This window comes from Mirounga angustirostris, unplaced genomic scaffold, assembly GCF_029215605.1.
Source record: "Mirounga angustirostris isolate CCGP_5_RB_7025 unplaced genomic scaffold, mMirAng1.0.hap1 SCAF_12, whole genome shotgun sequence".
In the NCBI taxonomy this organism is placed as follows: domain Eukaryota; kingdom Metazoa; phylum Chordata; class Mammalia; order Carnivora; family Phocidae; genus Mirounga; species Mirounga angustirostris.
Window position 1 is genome coordinate 22,623,888 of NW_026991720.1, and position 25,593 is coordinate 22,649,480.

The following is a 25,593-nucleotide window of genomic DNA, read 5'->3' on the forward strand; positions in this document are numbered from 1 at the left end:
CGATTCCACTACATACCTCACCACACCAAGTCACAGGAAACGGATAGCACCATTCAAGTATGATCCAAAAATAGAAGAACATTTTCCTTACGTAAAACCATTTTGATAGGAATTCACTGTGCTCATTTTATATGTCAGGCCACAAGACAATAAATACCCTTCATATTACATATAACAATAAAAAAGATACTTTAAAGATCTCAGTGATGTGCATTTGACATCGTAGACATGAAAACTCTCAGTAAGTAATGAAATAGATAACATTTTCTTTGTATGTCACAGACAATTGGAAGTTAAGCTTTATTTTTTCCAAAACTACAATCACTTAAATTGGTTTTTCTGCTTATAAAACTGTGCCTCTTATAAATCCTAATATGATGCATATGATGCAGTAACTTGTAAAGTGGTAAGATAAAGGTCTGCTCTTCTACTGCACTTATAATCTATCCCCTCATCCCCCTCAACCTACAGAAGTGTGTTATCCTTAAAAAATTTTTTTGAAGCATACATACATACAATTAAAAAAAAAAAACAGGTTCATATGCAGGGCGCCTGGGTGGCTCAGTTGGTTAAGCATCTGCTTTCGGCTTGGGTCACAATCTCAGGGTCCTGGGATAGAGCCTCACATCAGGCTCCCAGCTCAGCGCAGAGTCTGCTTCTCCCTTTCCCTCTGCCCCTCACCCTTCCCATTCTTTCTCTTTCTCTCTCTCTCATAATAGAACTTCTTAAAAAAAAAAAAAAACAGGTTAACATATTATTTTATAATTTGTTTTTTCATATTATAATCTATCTAGACATTTTGACATGTAAAAACATACAGATCTTCCTAAACAGCTGCAGTATTCTTCATTGTATGGATGTCCTGTAATTATGTGACCATTCACCCACTGATACATAGCAAGGTTGCTTTCAAATTTTTGCTATTATAAACATCAGTGCAATGAATATCCTTGTATATAAAATTTTGCATATAATATTTAATAAACTCAATAAAATGAAAATACTACCATATGATCCAGCAATTATACCTAGAAGAACTGAAAGCAGGGTCTCAAAGGGCTACTTGTACACCCATGTTCATAGCAGAATTATTCACAATAGCCAGAAAGGTGGAAGCAACCCAACTATCCACTAATGGATAAACGGGTAAACAAAATGTGGATATATCTATAATAGAATAGTATTCAGCCTTTAAAAAGAAGGAATACAGGGGCACTTGGGTGGCTCAGATGGTTAAGGGTCTGCTCCAGGTCATGATCCCAGGGGATCAAGCTCCACATCAGGCTCCCTGCTATAAGCCTGCCCCTCCCTCTCCCTCTCTCAAATAAATAAATAAAATCTAAAAAAAAAAAATTAATATAAACTTAGAAGAGAAGAACTTACTTGACCCAATTTTTAAAAATCTATAAAAAAATTGGGGCACCTGGGTGGCTCAGTTGGTTAAGCATCTGACTCTTGGTTTCAGCTCAGGCTGTGATCTCAGGGTCATGAGATCAAGCCCTGTGGCAGGCTCCACGCTCAGCAGGGAGTCTGCTTGAGATTCCCTCCCTCTGCCCCTCCCTGCACTCATGCTCCCTCTCTCCTTTCTCTCTCTCTAAAATTAAGAAAAAAAATCAATAAAAAATCTACACCTAGCATCATATTTAACGCCAAGAAACTAGAAGCTTTCCTGCTAAGTCAGGAATAAGGCAACTCCTTTTCCACTCCTTTTCAACATTGTACTAGAAGTCCTAGCTAGTCCAGTAAGACAAGAAAAGGAAATAAAAGGTATACTGATTGGGAAGGAAAAATAAAACAAAAACCCTGTGTTTGTTCAAGATGACATGATTGTCTGTCTATATAGGAAATCCAAAAAATTCAAAAAACCTCCTGAAACTAATAAGTGATTATAGCAATGTTGCAGGATACAAAGTTCATATACAAAAGTCAATTGCTTTATAGCAGCAAACAGAATTTGAATTTAAAACACAATGCCATTTCCATTAGCAAGCAAAAAACTAGAATACTTAAGTATAAATCTAACAAAATACAGACAAGATCTATATAAGGAAAATTACAAAACTCTGATGAAGGAAATCAAAGAAGAACTAAATAATAGTAACAAGATTCATGTTCATGAATAGGAAGACTCAATATTGTCAAGATATTCTAACTTGATCCATAGATTCAATGTAATCCCAACTGAAATCCCAGCAAGTTATTTTATGGCAATCAACAAACTGATTTTAAAGTTTATATGGAGAGGCAAAAGACCCAGAATAGTCAACACAACACCGAAGGAGAATAACAAAGCTGGAAGATTGATACTACTCTACTTCCAGACTTACTATAAAGCTATAGTAATCAAGGCAGTGTGGTACTGGTGAAAGAACACACAGATCAATGGAACAGAACAGAGACCAAAAATAGATCCCCATAAATGCAGTCAACTGATCTTTGCTAGCACCACTGGACATCACATACCAAAAATGAATCTAGACGGACTTTACACACTTCCAAAAGTTAACTCAAAATGGATCACAGGCCTAAATGTAAAATTCAAAACTATAAAACTCCCAGAAGAGAACACTGGAGAAAATTTAGATGACCTTTGCTATGGTGATAACTTTTTAGAGACATCAAATGCCTGATCTATGAAAGAAATAACTGAGAAGCTGGACATCTTTAAAAACTTCTGCTCTGTGAAAGATACTCTCAGGGTGCCTGGCTGGCTCAGTTGGTTAGGTGTCTGACTTCGGCTCAGGTCATGATCTCGGGGTCCTGGGATTATTGTAAAACTCTCCCTTTCCTTCTTTGAAATCTTCTAAAATCCTTGGTTTCTCTGAGTGATTGCTTTCTTTCCCCCTGGATCCCTACCCCCTCCCCTCAACCACCCCAGAGTTCAACTGCTTTAAGCCCCATTCTGTTGTCTTTGTTCTTCAGGCAAACTGGTTCTTTGTAAATGACCAAATTTTCACCTTTTGGAGGCTCCTGATTTCTATTTTATATTCTTGTGCTGTTTCCAATTTTTTTTCTTTTAACTTTTAATTCTCCCTTGTCATTCTCACACCACTATACATTATCACAACTCATCCTTCTAACTCTGATTTTTAACTTTGGGACTATTCAGTTATCTCAGGGAGTATTCTGTATTTCAAAATAAAATTCACTTTAATTACAAAATAAAACAACCGCATGATGCCTCAAATCCAAAAAGATTTGGAATCACTCAGCTATCATTTGACTCCCCAACCCCTTTTCCACACTTTCTCTTCTGCTTGAGATCATCTCCCCAGCCCTGTATCTCTGTGTGGCGTAACATGACACTACAGTTTCTTCAAATGGAGCTTTGGAAGATGTACCTCGTAAAATAGTATTATTTAAAAGAGGAAAAAATAAAGAAAACACGACAAAACATTAACATTTGGGAAATGTGGGTAATGAGAGTTCTTTATACTATTTTTGTAACTTTTCTAGAACTCTAAAATTATATCAAAATAAATTTTTTCTTTCTTTTCTTTTTTTTTTTAAAGAAAGGTATCTGGTAAGGTTTCTTCCATATCCTAGGTTTGGTGTATTTCAGAATATTCAAGGGACTATATCTTACCCCCCAGATTTGTACATATCTAAAATGCAATTTTAACACACTCTTTAAGTTGCACAATTAAACACAATATATGAGAGGAAAACACCATGAAAATACTGTTTTTCCATCCATTTCACTGTTCTTCTAGTGTAAGAGACAAACTACTTAGGGCATTTTAAAATTCTGGGTACTCCAAAATTGTTTTTAAATGATTTGGGATTAGATGGCATCTAACTGCTTTTCAAAGGGATCTGTCCGCTATGCACTTGGTGTAATGGATTTCCATTCTTTCCTGCAGAATGCGGTTCGCGGCAGAAATCAATAGGGCTGTCTGTTTCACAGGCCTGTCATTTGTGCCCAGTGCCTCATCATCTTTTTCTACCTCTCTCCCCATCCCACCCTGCAACCTCTCTAACTACTTTTACTCAGCACTCTGTAAAAAGCAAAGGCAAAGGTATTTCAGACTTCTTTGAACCAGTGGGATACTTAATAAATGATGCTTTCAATGTTTTCATAACATAATACATAAAATAGGTTGTTTAAAGCCAGATACGGCTGGCATACACATATTGCTGGAGATCTTCATAACCACCCGCCACTCATTTCTAGTAGAGCATTTTAGCTTTCATCCATGAGCAGTCAGATTCTGTGGAGAGCAAAACTGGTAGAAACTGCTAATAAATGAAAACATATTAGATAGTAACAATTTTTATTTTTTTATTTTTATTTTTATTTTTTTTTTAAAGATTTTATTTATTTATTTGACAAAGAGAGACACAGAGAGAGAGGGAACACAAGCAGGGGGAGTGGGAGAGGGAGAGGGAGAAGCAGGCTCCTGGCAGAGCAGATAGCCCGACGCGGGGCTCGATCCCAGGACCCTGGGATCATGACCTGAGCCGAAGGCAGACACTTAACGACTGAGCCACCCAGGCGCCCCAGATAGTAACAATTTTTAAAAACAGCACAGACTATTACCAGATATCCAGGATGCCTGGGACAAGTTACTTAATCTCTAAGTCTCAATTTCAACATTTGTTTTTAAATGAAAAGAAAATGATAGTACCTGTGCTCAAAGGATATAAGGATTAAATGAGATCATCCAGATAAAGTGAGAAACACAATGCCTGGCACATAAATGCTCAATATTAATTATGATGATGATGATGCCAGAATTCCTATGTCTTTATGGTCCTATCCTTCTTGACTCACTACCTGACTAGTCTTGCAAGGACTGGGCCTCAATTTCTTCATCTTTAAATTAGGCAACCAGCTCTAAGAATATGGTTTTCTTAACTGTGTGCAAAAGGTTTTGAGCCAGGCATCTAAAAAGCCCTTCCTTTATTATATTAACTCTGGCAACTGAGATACTGTTCTCCTGGACATAAAATAAGGAGACTATAGAGCACCCACAACTCTAGCATAATTTTGTGATAGTGCACAAATGGAGAGCCAGCAGATGGACCCAAATGTGACCCCTCCGAACAGATGTGAGAAGCAAGGTGAAAGCAACCTGTCACTCTAAATACCAATCCAAATGAAAAGGCATGCCTGGAGCCAGTGATGTTCAGCAGATCAGTCAACACTCCATTCAAGAAATTCACTCCCCAAAACAGTAACATAGCATTTAATAAGTTTACTAAAACCTCTTTCTTAGCCTGGATCATCACGGGGGGGGGGGGGGGAAGGGGGGCACAACATGTGCTTTATGTATAGATTCGTCTTTATTATATAAACTATCATGGCTTGGGGAGGGGCGGTTTGGTACAGAGGAGTTCCTGCTCTTGCCATTCTGGGCCAGTAAGGGCAGGAATGAAAGGTAATGAAGAGGGCACAAAACAGGGATTTGCCTATCTCCCAGCACCCTGGTAGCTGTAGTCAATAATTCCTAGGAAGCTACTGGAATTTGGATGACATGTCCAACAGAGTTCAATGTAATCTAATCCACACATAATGGATAAGATTAAGTGTACAGTATTTTAAAAATCAAAGTAGGAAGGGCAGGCTGGGAAATCTAATCAAGGTATAAATAAATGTAAAGGCAAGCACTAGACTAATCAATAGCATTATCATATCAAAAGAAAAACTGCAAGAACCGCCTAAAAGAAAGTCTCAGAGCAAGACTGTGTCTACTGTCCAAACCAGGGACAGGAAAACCAAGAGGTTCAACTATATTCCTGGACAAGTCCAGAATCGAAACTTCATAACTAGGATAGAAATTTCACTCAACAGAAGAGCCTTTCTCAAAAAAGCCTGAAGTTAACAACAGGATTTGATTCTTGGGGGAATGCAGAGTAATGGATTAAAATCTCAACACAACAGGAAGAAAAAAACTGCACAAGAAAGTCAAGGTGAAAATAGAAGCAAGGGTAAAATGTAGCTTAATTCTGAGTAATAAATGGAGCTTAAGACAAGAAGAATCCATTTGACCGTCCTAGGAATATTCTCTTTCAAATAGCCCACAGGTGATATTGGACTTGGAAAAAAATATCCTCCCACACCACTAGGCTCTCCAAAGGAAAAATAAATAAATAAGTAAAGCCACAGTCATGTAGGCAGTTTATTGTTTTCCATAAAACAGAAAATTTAACACAGGTAAAAATACAGGAAATTAAATATAGTACAAAATAGAATGTAAAGGTTATGAACCTCGACAAGGTGAAAACACAGATAAAGCGGAGACATGAGGTAGGAGAAGGGGTGGGGGAGTGGAGGAATGGCCAGGAGCATTGACATCCTATCTTCACCGCAGTGAGGGAGTCAGGAGATGCTATCAAGAGCTGAAGGAAGAACTCAGTAGGACAATGTACCCATCAAAAACAGAGCAGAATGGAGAAAATGCTGTAAAAAATGCCCATGTTTGATAAATTATTATCCAGAGTTATGGAGGAATTATTGCTTAATACCATAAACAAAATAAACTATAAACAAAAACAGTTAACTGTCTCTGAAAAGTAGGACTGGGGTAGGGAAGAGTGTGACAAAGGCCACTGATTTTTATTATAAATCCTTCTACTTGATTTTTTATCATATGAGTGTATACTTTTGACTTCTACCAAAATAGACTTCAAAAACAAATAACTACAATATTGCCTTCCAAATTGAGCCTTTGAAATATTTAAGTGACGTACTAGAGCAAACTGTCACTAGAAAAATCAAATTCCTATCTTATGCTAAGAATCAAGAGAACAGCACAGTTCAAGTTTAGAAATCATCTTGCCTTGCGTAAGACTAACTTCCTCATTTGGAGCATGAAAGTAACAAATTTTTTTATGACTGCATGTATGTATTGCATGTATTTTTTGTATGTATTTGTATTTTTCATTCTGATATGCTGATAAAATTTGTAAATATTCATTAATATTAATAACAGCCCAAGAATCCAGTTAATAATAGTGCTTTTATAGAATATGTGAGAAAAACAAAGCTTTACCACACAACGTCACAATGATTTAAGGATGAGTATCCACAGTAAATGGGAAAACAATACAGTAAGCTCATTGAAGGCGAGGCTTGGTTCCATCAAGTCTTTATGAATAGTAGCTATTATAATTTGCTCTTTAATAAATGTTTGGGAGTAACTGGTTTGCATATTTTAATTACTAAAGCTAAATCCAAGCATTACAGTTTCTGTAATTTCCCTATAAGGTTGCCCTGGCTATTCATCTCTTGTCTCTCACTTCCAAGAGCTCTCTTCTATACTTATTCTGAAGTGCTCTCGACCCAGCTCTGGGCTGGGTCAGTCAACCTTTACCAGATTTGCCTGCCAGTTTCCTGTTAGGTTTTACTGAAGGGAGGCAACAGCATAAATTGAGAAGAGAGAGGGAGAAGAATTTCCTTGCTATTCTCATTCCTATCGATGTTGCTCCAGCAAAGAGGCCAACCCCTTCTCCCAACTCCAGCTGTGCCCCTTCTTCTCTGGTGGTGGAGCACCAGCTGCCTGGTATCCCACTCAGAGAGCCAGTTACCAGCTGTGTGGGGGCCCCTCTGAGCTCCTAGAGTCTTCTCTTCTGTTGCCCCAGCCCTAGCGGTGGTGGCTGCTTCCCATAATTATTAGTATCTGGATTACCTCGGTGTCTGCTTTTTGCTCCTTCAGTCTTCCAACATCCATATAACCCATTCCCAGAATGAAATCCTCTGAAGTATCTCCTATGGTTTACTAGGCCTTCATTGATACAAAGGGAAGAAAATATGTACCCTTATCAGAAATAATTCATAGGGTCCTGGTAAGAAGCAAAACTTTATATTGACTTGTACAAGTCAAGATAATAAAATGTACTGATATTTTATACTGTCAATAAAGTAGATTCTAAGGGCATTTTTTGGTAAGTCCACCACTAGGGTTCCTATTTCCATACACTGATAAGAAGTTGAATTCAAAATCTTGAGTCTGATGAATCATTAAAAAAAGGATGGGTTAGAGATTATAATATGAACCATGAAGATGAAATGGGACCCTTACAAGTAAGAAGAGGGTATAGACAGAAAGGGAGGTAGGAGATATAAATACAAACCTTTATCTGTTTGAGTGTATCCTACCTACTTTTTTTTTTTTTTAAGTAAGCTCTATGCCCAATGTGGGGCTTGAACTCAGGACCCTGAGATCAAGAGGCGCATGCTCTACGGACTAAGCCAGCCAGGTGCCCCTATCTTACTTATCCTTTAAGATACTTAATAAGTCTAACATTCCAGAAACCTTAGAATCAACATCACAGTAATACAATAAATGTCTTTTTATGGGATTAATAGTGACAGTCACAAAAAGATCTGTCATATTATTCCATTAATAGACTAGTTCAGGTGTTTGGACCAATCAAAGAAAATACAGTAGCAACGGCAGTTTTGACCCTCATCCACCACTCTAAGTTCTTGACAGACTACATAGGTCTATGCATATCTACTGAAAATCAGCAGTGGGTACTAAGTATAATCTCCAGTGTGGCTTGTAGCAATTTAGAGTTATTATTTTTTCTTTAAAAAAGTAGGCTCCATGCCCAACATGGGTCTTAAACTCATGACCCTGAGATCAAGAATCACAGGCTCTAGTGACTGAGCCATCCAGGTGCCCCTATTTTTTCTTATTATATAACTGGACACAAAGTGCACAAAGGTACGCAAAGTCTCTTCTCCATTCCACCTCATACTTGCTTTAAGGCTTCACCTCACTTCTACAAGCAAGGTGGTTAAGAGTGCAGAGTCTGAAGCTTAAGTATTATTGGATTCATGTCTTTGCCCTGCCATTCACTAGCACCTTAGAGAAGTTTCACTTGACTTCTATGCCTTAGTTTCATTATCTCTCAAATGGGGAAAATAATAGAACCTAGTTAATAAAATTACTGAGGACCAAATGAGTAAATATGTACAAGAGCTTAAAATGGGACATGGAATATAATAAGTACTCCATAATTGTTACCTATTATTATCATTATTAATTCCACACAGAAATATAAGCAAAGCATAGAAATGTCAAAAGGCAAGTTACAGGATTTATTTTATTATTTTTTTGTTGAGTTTTGTTTGTTTGTTTGTCTGTTTAGGTAGGCTCCACACACAGCATGGAGCCCAACACAGGGCTTCAAGTCATGACCTTGAGATCAAGATCTGAGCAGAGATCAAGAGTCAGATGGTTAACCTACTGAGCCACCCAGTGGTCCCCATGATTTATTTTTATGTTGGGAGAAAAACTGCTTATAGATCACAAACTAAAAGGTTTTGGCCAAGTGCACCTGGCTGGCTCAATTGGCGGAACACTCCTGATCTTGGGGTTGTGGGTTCGAGCTCCACATTGGTATAGAGATCACTTAAAAATAAAATCTGTAAAAAAAATAGTGTTTGGCCATATAAGGAAGGACCTCTATCCGAGAGTAGTTCTTGATCTTTTTTGGATTATGGATCCTTTTGAGGATGTGTGAAAACTACAGAACTCCTCCCTAGAAAAATGCATATAAACACAAGATTTTCCAAAATATTTCAAAGTTCTTGGACTCAAATCACAAATAGGTTATTTCATGATAATATAGCTAGACCAAAGCTGAAACACTAGAGGGTGCCACAACCAAAGAAAAATGTAAAGAAAGCACAGGGAATTTCAGGTTGCTTAAAATTCTTCAACTGGAATATCCTTCCATAGGAAAGAATTAGGTGAATCTACTTCACCAAATGCTTTAAAATACATGAATTCTTCTATAGGTTGTAGATGAGCACTGTCCAGTAGAAATTTCTGCAATGGAAATGTTCTAAATTTGCACTGTCCAAAACACTAGGTGCTAACCACATGTGGCTACTGACCACATGAAAATGTTCTAAGGCATTAAAATTTAAATTTTATTTAGTTTTAACTGATTTTAACTTAACCACATGTGGCTGTGGCTACCACACTGAATTGTGCAGCTCTACATTTTTCTTCCCCCAGATTATTTATTTATTTATTTAGAGCACGCACACAAGCAGGGGGAGGGGCAGAGGGAGAGAGAATCTCAAGCACACTCCCCACTGAGCAAGGAGCCCGACACAGGGCTCTATCTCACGACCCTGAAATCATGACCCAAGCTGAAATCAAGAGTCGGACACTTAACCAACTGACCCATCCAGGCGCCTCTCCACATTTCTATTTTTAAGTTTCAAAATGACTTGCTTCTAATCACAGGCATTATATATCATTGTTAAAGAAAGTTCTAATACAATAGGCTTATACAGTAATTCAGACCAATCTGTCCCTCATGAAAATTCAACATTGCAAAGGTCTCTCAGCTGCCCTACAGATGTTCACAATCCAAAGTAAAGCTTTCTTTTACTCATTATAGAAAACCCTACCTGCCCAATTCCCCTATTATGTTTCTTTAATCCCCTGGGTTATAAGAGCTTAAAAATATAAGTACAAATTAATAAGCAAGAAGCCATGTGCCATTTAGAAAAGCAAAAATCACATTCTAGTGAAAATCACCAGTGGGTTAGGGAAGCACAGAGAAGACAAGGCAGCAAGGGCATAAAGTGGGTATCATGAAGGAGATGAGTCGTCAGCCAGGAGTTTGTCAGGTGCCAGAATGAAAGAAGGGCACTGCAGGCAGAGTCGACAGCTTAAGTCACATGGTGTAATGAGGGGGGGCATCAGGGAACATCCAGACAGTAGACTCAGGAAAAGTCTGCAGACCAAAGGAACACCACTCTCGGCTGCCTTCACTCCAGATTCTTTACACTGCAATTTAATCTGCTAACAATAAAGCTACTGCTGACCCACCTGTCAGAGGAAAGTAGTCTATCCACATTGTAAAACACCTTACAGCTTTCCACCCTGTGTTTACCATAGTGCCCTGAATGGAGGGTTGATGACAATGATAAAAAGGATTAGAAAATGCATTTGCAAATATTCAGATGCTTATTATTAACAGCCACAAATATCAATAAAAAGCAGGTGAGTTGCCGAAGCTATCCTTGGGTTAGAACATGGTAGTTAGGGAGGTTAGTATGCCCAGGCATTTGCTAATGGGTCAGAACACAGCTGGCTCTTTTTGCAGAAAAATCATTTGTCCACAGCTGCTCCCCAAATTACCAAAAATCAAATAAGTACTTGTCATGTGACAGCAGGATCAGAGGCTGCCTCAATTTCCATCAAGAGGAAATAACTTAAATTGCTGTAAGACCCACCCCTCTGTCTCAGACAAGCACAAAGGACACTTTTATTTCAGATCCTGCTTACTGTGAAATATAGCATTGTTGCCTGGCTACTTCTGTGGTGGGCCTCAATCCTGCTGGATCTGTCATTACACAGCCAACATTCAGTTAGTTAAAGCTGTTTCTTAGATTCTGGTGGACAGTTCAATGCATCATTTTTCTTCTGAGATAACTGAACTAGCACTTGCCTCTGGATAAAACTATGAAGGTGTAAGTGTCAATACTACAGATCTAGGAATCTGCAATTCAATCATCCTGTCATTCATTTTACAAATATTTACTGAATTCTTAACCAGATACTCCCAGATTATTTCAGTATTAGTGTTCCAAGAAAAACTATGACTGGCAGTTTTTAATTTTTTATTTTTAGTTAAAAACGTATTATTATAGAAGCAACAAGTTCTTTTTTGGGTAACTGAGAAAATACAGGTGAGAAAAACAAAAAAACAGAAATCACTACAACCTGAGATGGCCACACTACCAAGTTAACAATTTGGTATGTATGTTTCTAGCATCCCTCTTCTGCCAAGTTTCTTATATGGTCGGTTTTATTTTGTTCGCTTTAAAAACAAAAGTGAGGCTATCGTGTACATACTTTTTTTTTTTTGAAAGATTTCATTTTTAAGTAATCTCTACACCCAACATGCGACTCAAACTCACAATTCTGAGATCAAGAGTCGTATGTCCTACCAACTGAGCCAGCCAGGAGCCCCAAGTGTACATACTATTTTATAAATACTTTAAAATTTAATATAGAATAAAACTGTTTATGTTATTAACATTTGCACATCATTTTCTAACGTTTGCAGAGCATTCCTTATAAATGTGTGCAGTAGTTATTTCACTAATTCCCTAAAGTTAATCATTTGGATTGTTTTCCAAATTTTCACTATTATAAGTAGGACTGTGATGATAATTCTGATATTCAGTAAATATCTGTTGAATAAATGAGTAAATGAATGATTTACTAAGGGAAAGTCTTTCACATATATATGATTATTTCCTCAGTTTCTAATGGATATAAATCCGTTAATTGTTTAATCACATAGTTATGATTCTGGACTTGCTATTAGAGCAGGCATGGAAACGCAATGCAGTAAAAACAGCAATCTAAACATAAAAGTAAGCACATAACATTTGGCAGCGGATGGAGGACAGAAAGAAAATTTTCACCTTGACAATGAAAAAGGGAAGTATAGCTCCCAAAAGGTAGAATATGGGAAGAGGGAAGTGCAGGGATACTTACACCATTTTACAAAATGGCAGATTAAGACCTTATTGAAAGTTGATGGATCAAAAAAATAAAAGTTTACCACTTAAAATTATAAAGATAATAAGTCTATAAATAATATACATATCAACTAATGGGAGCTAGGAGAGGAAGAGATAGAAAAAGTGAGTTGATTTTTATTTTTCATATAAAAAATCTACAAGATATTTTCTAAAGTTGATGTATAAGAAACAGAAGTTTATACATATTAATAAGTCTTATGAAAGTGACTTTGGGAGAAGCTAAAAACAAAAATAGTGAAATAGTTTTTAAACACTGTTTTTGGACAGTAAAGCTGGGATGGAAGAAAAGAGATGAGGCAGGAATCGTGTTTTTTTCATCATGAGCTTTTTCCTGCTATTTGATTTTTTTAGGAAGTGCAAATAATACCCAGATGAAGGTTGGCTAAAAAATCTATATTCACTCTGACTCCCATTAACTATATCCTTCTTTTTTTTTTTTTAAGATTTTACTTATTTGACGGAGAATGAGAGAGCGCACAAGCAGGGGGAGCAGCAGACAGAGGGAGAAGTAGGCTCCCTGCTGAGCAGGGAGCCCAAAGCAGGGCTTGATCCCAGGACCCTGAGATCATGACCTGAGCCTAAGGCAGACGCTTAACCAACTGAGCCACCCAGGTGTCCCCAACTATATCCTTCTATCTGGATAACTAGTCAGGCTCAACTACCCACAGAGCTTTCCTTCAACCAGATGCAAACTAAAAAATACTTAAGGCCTTGGAGACCATCTAGTCTGATTTTCTCGTTTTACAGATTTAGAGACCCAGAAAGGTTAAGTGAGTTACCCAAAGTCACATCTCTAGTTAGCAGCAAAACCAAAATTCAAACCCACATCTCCTGCCTTCCAATCAAGTGTTCCATTTGTTCCATCAGAGACCTACCCTTTGTCCTGGAGTATAGTCTAACCACTATTGGCTTGGGCTCCCTAACTGTTATCCCACACTATCATGTCCATCTCTCCAAGCCAAAATTTGGGGTTTACTCAGGGTGCAGTGAATTTGTATTATAACAAATTTGCACTATAAATATGCATATTGAAGTACTTTTTCAAAACTGTACCTGCAGTCACCTGCCCCAGGCTTCCTACCATTGCCTCCTGAAGCCCCCACCATCCCTGCCTCAAAGGATATAGCTACTTTGAGGACTGGTTCCCACAATCTGAGAGGCCTGACAGCATGCTTCCCAGCCATAGGAATAAATGCAATTCATGAGGTTTCCAAACCATGTCTTTTGAACAACAGTCTTCTGTGAGGACCAGGGTGGGCAACTGATTTCATGTTCTTCTTCACCCAGATGAAAAGATTTAGCTAATTAACCACTCAGTAGATGGAAAGAGAACAAAACTGTTAAAAAACAATTGTTTTGGGTGGGAGGATGGGTTAGCCTGGTGGTGGGTATTGAGGAGGGCACATTCTGCATGGAGCACTGGGTGTTGTGCACAAACAATGAATCATGGAACACTTCATCTAAAACTAATGATGTAATGTATGGGGATTAACATAAGAATAAAAAAAAAAACAATTGTTTTGAGGAAAATGGAGAATTGTGCACACAATTTTTATGTTTGTAATCATTATACCATTTTATAAAAATTATTTTAAAACTGAATTTTATTTTATTATTTTTATTTTTTAAATTTTTTAAAAAGATTTTATTTATTTATTTGACAGAGAGAGAGAGCGAGAGAGGGAACACAAGCAGGGGGAGTAGGAGAGGGAGAAGCAGGCTTCCCGCTGAGCAGGAAGCCCGATGCGGGGCTCGATCCCAGGACCCTGGGATCATGACCTGAGCCGAAGGCAGATGCTTAACGACTGGGCCACCCAGGCGCCCCAAAACTGAATTTTAAATGGTATGAAAGTCCCTATTATTTATGAGATTATATTAGATTATTATGGAAACACGAAAATAAAAAACATGTAAAAATGGGAACCAAACCAATCACTGGAAATAAGTATATGCAGAATGGTCAAGATCTAATAACCAAAACCTCAGTTATCTACTGTATTTTCCATAAATTGTGCACAACTTATGGATGGTGTATTCACTATCTCACTTACTTAAAATAAGTAATACTGGATGGCTAAAGAATGGCTTGAGTGGGATGAGGCTAGAGGCAGTCAAGCCAGTCAGGTAACTGAATCAGTGGTCCAAGCAGGAGCACTCATGGACGCCTGAGCTAAGACAATGGGGAGGGAAAGTGTGTGTGAAATACTTAGGTGGTAAAAATGGAAAGGATTTAGTGAACAACTGGATGTGAACAGTGAGGGCAAAGTAAGTCCAGGATGACGGCTACTCCTCTGGCTGGTTAGTCAGTGGCTCATTAACCAAGGCAAGGAATAGGAAAAGAGCAGAACTGCACAGGAAGGCAGGTCATGACAATATTTACATGAGCTAGCGGAACAGAGACCCAGAGCTGGAGCGGAGGTGCAGGTGTAAGTGTGGGACTCACCAACAAGGAGATGGTAATGAAAGCAGACAGCATGAATCGAACTGACCAGGAAGTGTATATAATAGTTGTAAATATGTAAAGTTGGACAATAAAAGAAGCAAAGAAACTTGGGGAATATTCAAAGGGTATATTAAAGAGGAAAAAACAACATATGAAGGAGAATGCAAGGGTTAGAAGAAGAAATGAGAATGAGAAGACAGCAGTGTCAGGGTAGCCAAATGAAGGGAGAAGCCAACAATACCCAGTGCAGTGAAAGGACAGTTGAGATAAGGACTTGCCAAGACATTCAATACGTTCATTCATCCAACACATACGTGATTATCACTATGTCAAGCACTGATGCAGACACAGGAGACAGCAAAACAGATCCCTGCCTTCTTGGATTTGACATCCTACCGGAAGGAGATAAACAATAAACAAAAACCAAATATATATATATACACACACACACATATATATGAATGTATATATGAATATATATATGAATATATATGTGTGTGTGTGTGTGTGTGTGTGTGTGTAAATGAAGTATTTCAGAAAGAAGGGAGGCGGGGGCAGGGTACTGGTCAAGGACTGCTTTTCTGACCAGATATCTGAACTCAGATCTGCAGGAAATGAGAGAGAGAGCATGAAATACTTGAAGGAAGAGTATCCCAGGCAGTAAGAACAGCTAATGCAAATAATCCTGAGGCAGGACCAAGCCTGGAGTGAGGGTGGAGTAGCAAAATGGCCCATATGCCTGAAGCACCCTAAGTTAAGGGAGAAGGGACAGATGAGGCCAGAGAGGTTAGCCAGGGTCAGACTTGTGGGGCCTTGAGGGCTACATAAGATCCCTGGATCTTACTCTGAATGAGATGGGCAGAGATGCAGTCCGATTTTCTGATTTATGTTTTTAAAGCCTCACTTGGCCTGCTATGTGTGAGCAGACTGAAGGGAGGGAAAAGGGTTGAAGCAGAAGACCAATTATAAGGCTAGTGAAAGATAAGCATGGCTTGGACCAGAGTAGCAGACAGACGTGGAGGTGCAGGTGTTGAGGATAGAGCTGCTGGATTTTCAGATGATTTGGATGCAGTGTAGAGTGAAAGAGAGGAGTCAAGATTGACTCCAAGGGGGGCACCTGGGTGGCTCAGTCGGTTAAGTGGCTGCCTTCGGCTCGGGTGGCTCAGTCGGTTAAGAGACTGCCTTCGGCTCGGGTCATGATCCCAGGGTCCTGGGATCGAGCCCCGCGTCGGGCTCCCTGCTCAGCGGGGAGCCTGCTTCTCCCTCTCCCTCTGCCTGCCTCTCTGCGTACTTGTTCTATCTATCTGTCAAATAAATAAATAAAATCTTTAAAAAAAAAAATTGACGCCAAGGTGTTTTTTTTTAAGATTTTATTTATTCATTTGAGACACGGAGATACAGAGAGCATGAGCAGGGAGAGAGGCAGAGGGAGAGGGAGAAGCAGGCTCCCTGCTGAGCCAGGAGTCCAACGCGGGGCTCGATCCCAGGACCCTGGGATCATGACCTGAGCCGAAGGCAGCCGCTTAACTGACTGAGCCACCCAGGTGCCCCGACTCCAAGGTTTTTGGTTTGAGCAACTGTTAGAACACAATAGCCATTTACTGAAATGGGAATGAATGTCAGAAGAACAAATGAGTTGCCTATTAAATATTCCTGTGGAAATGCTGGGTAGGATGTACTGAATTGGTGGCTTAAGTGTGTTGGTTTTTTTAAACTGCTTTTAGATGCTTTTTAACAACTATCTTTAATTGCTTTTTAACATTTATTTTTGTTCCTTTTTTGAAGAATATAATTAAGAACTACACTTATATTCTTAGAAAGGTTGAGATCAACATTTATTATCAGGGTTCATTAATTTCTCAACAAATAAGTTACAAAAGTGCCACTATTATCTTTTCTAAGGTATCAATATAACACTAGGTTGCAATTACCTATCATATCTCAGTTTACAGATTTCTGTCAATTTTCTTTACGGATGTCAAACGTCTATAAAAACAGGTAACTACATAAATAAGTTAAAGCAGCCACTGGAGAGATTCAAGAATGTGCTCTATAAATTACTATATAAATATTCTTTCTTTCTTTTACTAAGAGCTGCTGTAGGGTAAACAGAAAGAAGTCAGAACCTGGAGTCAGAAGTGCCTGATTTAAAAAAAAAAAAAAAAGAAGAAGAAGAAGAAGTGCCTGATTTTGATTTCTAGTTGCATAACCTTGGGGGAAAAAAATCCTAAAATTTCTATGAGCTGCAAAAGTGAGAATAATGCCCACCTCATAGGGTAGTAATAGCTAACATTTATTGAGCCCTTATAACTATGTGCTAGATGCTTTTCTAAGACTTTTACATACATAATCTCATGTAACCCTCACAACTCTATGAGGTATTGTTAATTATTATCCTCATTGACATAAGATGAAATGAGGCGCAATAAGGTTAAGCAAGTGTTCTAGAGCAAACAGGGAGTGGCAGAAACAAAATTTAAATCTTGACAATATGCATACTGCTTTATAGTTTACAAAACACATGTGAGGATTAATCTTCTGAGCAGTATGGAGACAATCTCAAGCTGACATCATTTTCCCCATGGCACTCATCACCATCTGATGCAATATTTGTTTATTAGTTCTTTTTTTCTCAACCTACTAGAAAGTAAGCTCATGAAGGCAGAGTTTTGTTTTATTCAGTGTTTTACCTCAACTTTACCCTAGAACTGTTCAATGATCACTCAAATTCATGTGCTGAAAACTGAGATATTAGAACTTACTAAATGACTTGGACTAAGAATACATGAAATATGTTTTAAGACAAAGATAAACAGTACCGAGAGATTTTGTAATGTAAACAATAACAAATAAAACAAACCTTTCTAAATGACATAGGTAATAACACTTTCTATCCATAAATACTTCAAAAAGTGTCAGACATCTAAATTTTTAATAGTACCCATTCAGAAATAAAAATCCCCACATTCACTGCAATCCATTAAAATAAACTGTATCTTGAATTACTTACAAAATTAAATTTAGGATAGCATTTAATCAAAGTTACAAACAGTAATAAGAAGGAAAAAATCATCTTAGAACCCTAGATTAGGAAAGGAAGTTAGAGGGACGCCTGGGTGGCTCAGTTGGTTGAGTGGCTGCCTTCGGCTCGGGTCATGATCCCGGGGTCCTGGGATCAAGCCCCACATCGGGCTCCTTGCTGAGCGGGGAGCCTGCTTCTCCCTCTGCCTGCTGCTCTCCCCGCTTGTGCCCTCTCTCTCTCTGACAAATAAATAAAATCTTTATAAAAAGAAGAAAAGGAAGTTAGAGAAAAGTAAAAAAGCACATACGTTTCAAGACTGAAATAAATGAAATTTAGAAAGTGGTTGAATATAAAATTAAAATGATTTCTTAAAAGTAGGAATAACATTTCCATTTTAGAATTTGTTTAGCCTGTACAAGATATCCCTAAACTAAAGGGGGGTAGGGGAATGCTACCCTAAGTTTCTAAAGGAATAAAAGCTCCCTAAATAACATTTACACTATATTTCCTGTTCAAAAAACAACAAAATTTTTCCATGACTATCAAATGTTGCATCTGTTTAGAATAAATATTTGAAGAATTACAGAGCACTAAAAAGAATAATCATCCTGTAAGAACAAAAAAAAATTTTTTTTCACTACCAGTTACTCCATGTGATCTTTAATAAAATGTTAAAAAACAGAAGGGGAAAAGGAACCATCCGATGTAATTTACCATATACATTTATGAGCAGCCGCTTGGTCCTGGCCACAATAGACATCCTGCAGCTGGCTGTCAAGCCACTAAAAGCTGCTTGTCACCCACCTTCCTAGCCTCTTAGAACTGAGCTCACTTGGGTCAAAACAAGTCAACTGCCTTTCTCACCAGCAGTAATACACTGGAATAAAAGTGTCAAGTATAATTCTGGCTGCCAAGATTTTGTTCTTAAGAACAGACTTGTAACTATTAAAGGGGACATTAAATTAGAGCGATTGCCTAAAAGAAAAGGGCTATCTGCATCTGTAGCTTAATTGGGATAATATTTCTGAGGTCTTGATCTGTAATCAGACCAGAGGAGAGAGAAGCAACTGGGGGGGGGGAGCAACAAGTATCACTACCCCAAAAGGAGAGGAATAAAGAGTAAACTATTTTTTTTTTTAAAGATTTTATTTATTTGAGAGACAGAGAACATGAGAGAGAGGAGGGTCAGAGGGAGAAGCAGAGTCCTTGCTGAGCAGGAAGCCCAATGTGGGACTCGATCCTGGGACTCCAGGATCATGACCTGAGCTGAAGGCAGACGCTTAACCAACTGAACCACCCAGGTGTCCCATCTTTAAGCAGAATTCTATGTGGAATCTGAAAACATGAGATAAAAGTGGAACTTCTCTTATTGAAGGAGCTGGGAAACATAGACAGCTATAACCATTCATCCTCCTCATCTCCTGCAAGCCCTCTGAGGCTCCTGAGGACTCCACGGAGCACAAGTGGAAACTCCCTGATGCAAGTCTTCCATCGTGTAGTTGGGAAACTCTGGCCTGAGGATTAGTCTCCTGTTAAGGCCTCTGCCTTACAGACTGGCCCCAAGGTCATTTCATCTGCTAGGCTTGAGAGACATAGTCCCTGAGCCGTGTCTTTTCAAATACATCCAGAAAAGTGTACAGAAAGCAGAAAACACACATGAATTGGCTCCAAAATAGCAAAAAAAAACACAAAAAAAACCCAAAAAAACAAAACCCTGCATAATAAAAATTATATATAATTATATATATATAAAGGGAAAAGAAACATAAAGGTTCCTGATATTCAACATGATTCAAGCACACAGCTCCTTAGTGGCTTTGCCAATGTATGTTTTTCTATTGTCTGAGGGTCATATTTAGCTATACATATCCATCAAAGTAATAGAAACTGGAATCTGCCACTGAGAAAAACAAGTGGGAGAAAAAAGGCAGAAAAAGGAGGACAGTTTTGGAGACTGAAAAGTCAAAAAAGATTTGTTGGTCAAGTAGAAAGATACCTAGAGATGCTGAAGATAGTGAAGTACACCCATGGAGGGTAAAATCAAAGTCCATAAGGACTCCAAACAGCCTAAAAATAATAAATTCTCATTGGACAAATTTCACACTAAACTTAGTATGGAAATAAGCATATGACATGCAACACATATAAATGTGGATAATGAAAGGTGACTTCTACATCAGCCTGACCACACCTGTATTTAGTGCTGGGCACTTTACTTTTTTAAGCCCTGGGACTGTGAAAAGCCCAATATTATAAGAAACAGTTGGAAAACATGGAGATGTCTAAGCCTAGAGAAGAAAGAACTATAGGAAAATGACCTCTCAAATATTAAAGGACTAACATGGGGAAGACGAATCATAAATAGTATGTGGCCCCAATAAGAAAAAATAGTTAAGAAGTTAGGGTAGGTAGGGCAGAATTCTGGTTAACAGATCATTTTTTCAAACAGGGGTGTGAAGACAGAGTGAGTTGTCAGAAAACAGGGAGTTCTCCCATCACTAGACACCTTCATACAAAGCACACGTAACCACTTGGGGGCACTGGAGAAGTGGACTTGTGCACATCCTCATTCAAACTAATACACAGAAAGTAAGGGAGCACAAAACTCAAATTCTGCAACATGGGGTCTCAGCTGTCTCAGGCGAAATGGATACATACGCCAGATAAAATCTGATTCAATCCTTGCCCTTCACTTACTGGAAGAAAATAATCTTTTGATATATAATTCTGCTGCATTTGGGGGTGTGTACAAACGTACACACAGAATTACACAGATGGCATAAAACTAGCTTTAACCAAAGGTTTAGTGTCTTTGAGAACTGTAACAGAAGCTGGAAGGCTTTCCTAGAGAAATGTAAGAAAAAAACCCAAACTCTCCTGCTATCAGAGTCTTAAAACATTTTCTACACTTTCCTGGGATGCCTGGGTGGCTCAGTTGGTCAAGCGTCTGCCTTCGGCTCAGGTCATGATCTCAGGGTCCTGGGATCAAATCCCACATCAGGCCCCTTGCTCAGCGGGGAGCCTGCTTCTCCCTCTGCCTACTGCTCCCCCTGGTTCATGCTCTCTCTCCCTCTCTCTCTGACAAATAAATAGATCTTAAAAAAAATTTTTTTATACACTTTCCTTATTATTAACAAATTGCAAAGGAAAGCAGTTTTTATTAATGTGCTGCTTCATCTCTGAAGATTATGTATAGTGAAACTGATAATGCAACAACACCTTTACTGAATGCCGCAATTTCAGTCACTCATAATATAGCCAAGAGACCCTGGGAAAGGATTTAATTTTTGTCTTACTTTGCCTTTTAAATTTGTATGCTATTCTAACAAGTGTAGTTCTGATTCCCTAGGCTAACACAGGAGATGTGGTAGAGCAGGGTAAAGAGAGTAAGAACAATAGGGAGGAATCAATCAATCAATCAAAAGAAAGAAAAGAAAAAGCAGACAAGAACAAACTACAATGAGCTGTTATTATGGAGGGACAGCCAGCCCTACAGATCTCAACCGCTTGTAAGGGCATTATTCTATCACGGGACAAGCATTCCTTTACATATCTGAGTAATGTTTTTCACAAAGCATGAGTGACCTAAAAAGACATATGGCAGTCACTCTGGAAGACAGTTTGGCAGTTTATTACAAAACTAAACATACTCTTATTATATGATCTAACAATTACACTCGTTGGTATTTATCCAAGTTGAAAACTTATTTGCAATAACCTGCACATAAATGTTTATAGCAGCTTTACTCATAATTGCCAAACTGGGAAGCAACCAAGATGTCCTTCAATAGGTGAATGAATAAACAAATTGTGGTACATCCAGACAATGGAATGTTATTGAGCAGTAAAAAGAAATGAACTACCAAGACACAAAAAGACACGGTGGAACCTTAAGTGCCCATTGCTAGGTGAAAGAAGCCAATCTGAAAAGGCTACATACTGTAACAATTCCAACTTTATGACACTCTGTAAAAGGCAAAACTATGGGAACAGTGAAAAGATCAGGGTTTGGAAGAAGGGAGGGAATGAGTACAGGGGATCTGGGAGCATTGAAATCATTCTGTATGATACCATAATGGATACGTCATAATACACTTGCCCAGGAATGCCTGGGTGGTTCAGTCAGTTAAGCATTTGCCTTCAGCTCAGGTGGTAATCCCAGGGTCCTGGGATCGTGTCCCGCATCAGGATCCTTACTCAGCAGGGAGGCTGCTTCTCCCTCTGCCTGCCGCTCCCCCTGCTTGTGCGCTCTCTCACTCTCTCTCTGACAAATAAATAAATAAAATAATATACTTGTCAAAACACACAATATATATACCTGTACAATATACTGAATCCTCATGTAAACTATGGCCTTAGTTAATATTGGTTCATCAACTGTGAGAAATTTACCACACTAAAGCAAGATGTTAATAGGAGGAAGGGGTGGTGAGGGGGTAGATGGGAACTTACTATAGTTTCTCCTCAGTTTTTCTACTAAAACTGCTCTAAAAAATAAAGTATATTAATTTTAAAAATATGTGTCAAAAATCAATGTTCCCATAAGAAATCATGGTAAAGGTAGGGTATTGGGATTTTCAGGCACAGCCAGGAGCTCCTCTACTCTAAATCACAGCCTTTAGCCTTTTGTTAGATAATGCTGAATAGTTATATATTATTTATATGTGAAATTTATTGTTACAGCTTACATAATATATATTTATTCTTAAAATATGGTTTATATGTAAAATATGCATAGCTTATAGTTAATTTATATAAAGCTAAATACATTTGAATGTATAGGAGACATGGTGATGGGAAAGACGGAAGAAATCAGGGAGGTGGGACAGCTTCATCTAATGAAGAGATGATGTTGCTGTCAGAGCTTTTAACACTGCTAATAACGTTCTAACTAAAAAGTGCACAAGAGTTCAAACAGGCACTGAGGCCAAAAGAAGTTCCAATATGGTTCAGTAATCAGTGCTTTCCACGGTGATATCAAGTTGCCAAGAAAAAATTATAAAAAGTACATAGTATCCTGGTTTAAACCGTACAGAAATACACATTGTAGGGTTTTTTTTTTTTTTTTTAAGACTTTTTTTGGGGACGCCTGGCTGGTTTAGTAGAGCAAGTGACTTGTAATCTCAGGGTCATGAGTTCAAGCCCCACGTTGGGCACAGAGCCTCATTAAAACAAAACAAAACCAAACCCCACTTTCTCATATAGTTAGAATCATACAGCATGTAGTCTTTTCAGATTGGCTTCTTTCACTTAGTAATGCATATTTAAGGTTCTTCATGTCTTTTCATGGCTTGATAGCTCCTTTCCTTTTAGTGCTGAAATATTCCATTGTCTGGATGTACAGGTTACCAATTCTTTCTTTCACAGATCTTGCCTTTGGTGTTGTCCCTAAAAGGGCATCACCATACCCAAGGTCACCTAGATTTTCTATGTTATCTTCTAGGAGTTTTACAGTTTTACATTTTACATTCAGGACTCTGATCCACTTTAATTTTGGGGAAGGATGTAAAGTCTGTTTAGATTCATTTTTTTGGCATGTGGATATCCAATTGTTCTAGCACTATTATTGGAAGAGATTCTCTTTGCTCCATCCTATTGCCTTTACTCCTCTGTCAAAGATCAGTTGACTGTATTTATGGGGATCTATTTCTGGGCTCTCTGTTCTGTTCCACTGATTTGTCTATTCCTTCAATACCACACTGCCTTGATTACAGTAGCTTTATAGTCAGTCTTGAAGTCAAGTAGTATCAGTCTTCCTACTTTGTTCTTCTCCTTTAATACTGTGTTACCTATTCTGGGTCTTTTGCCTCTCCATATAAACTTTAGAATCAGTTTGTCTGTATTCATAAAATAACTTGCTAGGACCTTGACTGGGATTGCACTGAATCTATAGATCAAGCTATGACTTTTATGCACGCACGTGCATTTGTGTGTGCGTGCAAAAGGGTGTTTTTATTAAAGCACAGGGACAGGACCCATAGGCTCAAGCTATGACATCTTGACAATATTGAGTCTTCCTATCCATGAACATGGAATCTCTATTTAGTTCTTCTTTGATTTCTTTCATCAGAGTTTGTAGTTTTCCTCATACAGACATTGTTCATATTTTGTTATATGTATACCTATTTCATCTTTTTCATTTTTTAAAATAAAAAATGGCTAAAACCAAAACTGTACTTAATGTTTAGAGATAAACATCATAAGCATCACTTATCTGTAAATTTGTTTACTATAAAAATCTCATGTAAGTTTTAAAAATGCTTAACAATACTACCTTTTTCTAGATGCCATTTATAGTATTTCTATACTAAGAAATATGCCACAATATTTTGTATAAATAGTAAATTTGCCAGGTATATGTCTAATATGTAATGCTCATTTTCTATTTCTAACAAAGAATCAACTAAAATGGTTTTACAGCCTTTATGTGGCTACTTTGCAATTTTGTGTAATCCAAAAAACTGCATTCCTTATATATTAAAAGGTACCAAAAATACATAGACTTAAGTAGAGAGAAGGAAAGCAAAAAGCACTCCCAAATATTAATCGTGGCATCTCCGGATGGCAGGGCTACAAATACTTTCATTTTTGTACTTTATTTTTAAAGTTCTCTACAAAGATCATATATTACTTTCACACTCCATTAAATCAAATATTTACAGCATGCTAAATGAATAAACTATAACTATATAGATCAATAAAGATTAATCTCTTGTGTAATATTTAAAAAGAAAAATAAATATTATGTCTTTTCCATGGATACAACAAAGAGAACGTTTTTTAAAATGCAGGAGAATGATAAACACTAAATTCAGAATAATGGTCAAAGCTGAGAAGGAAGGGGACTATGATGAGGAAGGAGTGTCCAGGAGGTTTCAATAATATCTATGATACATTATTTCTTAAGCTTGGTAGTAGGTACATGGTATTCATTAAATTGTTCTATACCCTTCTTTATGCCTAAAGTATTTCAAAATTCTGTTAAAGCAGCAGCTACAGAAGTCATGCCAAAGCAGTAGTACTTAACCCCAATCTCTTCAAATTACTTTAATGGAATATGGTACTAGAGGATAATAGAGATAAATATATCATTTACAAGTGAGAAAATTCTTTGGACATTTTAAAGCAGGGGTTCTAAAGGTGGGTTTTCATGTGTATATTTACAAGCAAATAACAATCTAAAATCTACATTCCATAAAATATCTGTAGCAAACATTCTAATCTGTACCTTGCACATAGCTCAAAATTAAATCTGTCCAATGTAATACACAAATTATTTTGAATATGACCTCATTTTACATTTCCACTTAACCCTATTTGAAAGCAGACTTTTTAGTCAGTCTAAAAACAGTACTTAGGCTTTTAAAGATGTTGTAAAAATAAGATTAATTTCTGACTGGTATTTTTCATCTTGGTGATTTAAACTGGATTCTAACCAGCACATGACACCTACCACAAGCAGCACCACAGAAGCGGCTCACATGGTAACACAACCCCTGTACTAGCCACACCCATTCACACTGCTACATAGCTATGATAGTGACCCAAGTTCAGGTAATGGCTATCCTACCCAAGCTTTCGGTAGTATCCATTGTAATTTGA

The 25,593-nt window shown here is 37.9% G+C and overlaps 1 protein-coding gene across 8 annotated transcripts in view; it reads right to left on the reverse strand.

The window, feature by feature from the left end:
* The window catches only part of NRF1 (nuclear respiratory factor 1), a 139,354-nt gene that overhangs the window by 95,817 nt on the left and 17,944 nt on the right, over positions 1-25,593 (reverse strand). The gene's annotated exons all lie outside the window — the stretch shown is intronic.